Consider the following 2587-nt stretch of genomic DNA (forward strand, 5'->3'; position numbering starts at 1 on the left):
CCTCTCCATAAAGCTACATAATGCAGTATGTCACTAGACCAAGAAACCAGAAGGCAGGATGAGAACTAACACTTCTCAAGAGCCTTCAGTGGGCCAGGTGCTGTGCTGGGCAGTCTCACACCTCCATGCATTTGTGTCCTTTCTCTTTATATCCCTTTCTTCCTTCCATCCATTCTTATGTTCCAAAACGTTGTGTTAAATGCTAAGAATACATTGATTAGGACAAGCATGGCACCTGCTATTGCAGGTCTCACACTTCAGTTTATACACACACACACACACACACACACATATACATACACATACACACACACACACACATATATAACAACTTTTTTTAGAATTATTTTGTTTAATTTTATCTATTAATATTTTTTAATTGTACCAGGGAGAGAGAGAGAAAGGGAAAGTGAGAAAGGAAACTGCCAGGTCTAGGAATCGAGCCACAGTTGGCCATGTGTGAGTTCAGGGCCCAATTGCTATATAAACCATTCTTATCTTACAGGTGGGGAAATAGATTTTTTTTTTTTAAGAAGTCTAGTGTAGTTCCAAGAGATTAATCCAGAATGAACAGTATCATTTTCTACTATTTCTACTTGTACAGTAAGCAGGAAATAAATATACACCACAGATTTTTATGTTTCTTTTATAAATATCTACAAGTTTGCTTATTTGTATATGTGATACATATAATTCTTAGATTTAAAAATCCTAAGAGGATTAAAATGTCCTCTTGCAACTATTACTTTATACCTATGAAGTGTGAACACCACGTCTGAACTTGTAATGGTGTGGCGGGCATGGCAAACGGAAGCCATCTTGAGCTATCCACCATCTTGGAAACCATTAAGTTTCACTTCCTCACTGAGCAAACCATTTCTCAGAAATCATATGACCAACCATTCTCCCCAGAAGTGGTTGGGTTTCTAGGCAACGGGAGAGATCCACCCACACCAATGGTTGGTTCATGCTGTTCTATCTCATTTGCATTTCGGGCAACCAATTGGTGCCCACCAGCTCTATATAACTTGCCATTTTTCCTCAATAAACAGAAGAAGAAGAAGACTTGATCAGCACCTCCTATTGTGTGTGCCTGTGTTTGTCCCATCTCTCACTCCCTCCCCCAGGGAACCTGTTCGACTGTCCTGTGGGTCGGGACATAATGGCATCCTGTTTTCAACCCAATTATAATGTCTTCCAAAGATGAAATTTTTTACAAATTATTACTAGTGACCTGACTCCATTCATAAAATGGTTTCAGCAAATGTGAAAATAGAAAATACTATTATTTATTTGCTAATTCGTGATATAAGGGAAAAAAAGATGTATTCTCCAGAAAGTATGTTTAGAGAACAGTTAGCATTTCACATGGTAAAGTATCAAAAGGTCTAATAAGCAGCCTTTGTGCTCAGAGAAAGAAATTATTTCATTGTGCTTCTCTTCTGTAATTCCAAGTGATTTTCAAATTTGGAGGCAGATTACTGGCACTAAGTTCATCAAGTTTAGATCTGTCTTGAACAGGGACGCTGTAGAAGTCAAGAACATCCTTGACCCTACACATTTGGTGAAGCCTGGAGTTGGGTGCTGCATGGTCCAAGTCATCAGCTAAATGTGCCAAGAGACTGAACTTCAGAGGAACATCTTCCAAGGGGATGTCCTGCCCATTGGTGGGAAGAGCTGAACCAAAAACTTTCTTAACACGAGATTCCAAATGACTCTGGGGATCTTCAGCTTTGTTAGGGTGGACACACCAGGACAGGTTCTTCCTTCACTTCCGTCACTTCCGTCACTTCTACTGTCTCAGTCACCATGGGTTCTTTTTCTTTTCTGGATCGAGACCAAAAGGCTCTGTGTGGCACCCTGGAGACTAGCCATGTGAAGCCTTTTCTGGCAATGCTGGACACCAACAGCTCCGCCATCTTCCGAGAGAGAGAAGGCGATTTACCCAAAGGAGCAGCAGAGCTGGATTCAGTCTTCAACTGCCATCCCCGTCAACAGGGCTTTCTGCTTCCATTCCGACACAGGAAGCTTGATCACACGTGGGGACAGTCATGACTTCTGCTAAGGACCTTGTTGTAGAGGAGTCCGTGAGGACAGGCAGCATGAGAGGTGGGTCACTACCAGGGGTCTCTGGTCTGGGCGGGAGCCTGGCAGATGCTTCGGTGCCCCAGCCATGTCTCCTTCACCTTCACGGAGACAGGAGATGAGAGCTGGGAGATGGCTCTCTGGCACCAACCCAGAGAGTGAAGCTCGACAGGAAAGGAGACTGAAACACAGACGGGAAGGGAAACAGGAACCAGACCAAGGCTGGGAACAAAACTTCACAGGGAAAAAGAAACCAAAAGGGGCGTGTCCGCCATGATTTACAGCAGCTTCAAGGTCAAGTAGCGCAATGAGGCTTCAGGCGAACTAAGATAGACCTTTGCTTTCTTAGCATGCTAAAGAGCACTCCCCTGGGAGTGTTACATGTTATGTGATGTATGCTCAAGCATGTTCAGCTACGGAGCATGTACCCTTACAGAGATCCTCCAGACCTCTCCTTTATGAATATACACGTAAATCCCCTATAAAGGGAGATCCCCAAAGC

The 2587-nt window shown here is 43.3% G+C and overlaps 1 pseudogene; it reads right to left on the reverse strand.

The window, feature by feature from the left end:
* Positions 1-1426: 1426 nt before the first annotated feature.
* On the reverse strand, positions 1427-1919 carry LOC102493363 (39S ribosomal protein L50, mitochondrial pseudogene; annotated as a pseudogene).
* Positions 1920-2587: the final 668 nt, after the last annotated feature.

The sequence above is a fragment of the Tupaia chinensis genome, unplaced genomic scaffold (assembly GCF_000334495.1).
Source record: "Tupaia chinensis unplaced genomic scaffold, TupChi_1.0 Scaffold143615_1, whole genome shotgun sequence".
Taxonomy (NCBI): domain Eukaryota; kingdom Metazoa; phylum Chordata; class Mammalia; order Scandentia; family Tupaiidae; genus Tupaia; species Tupaia belangeri.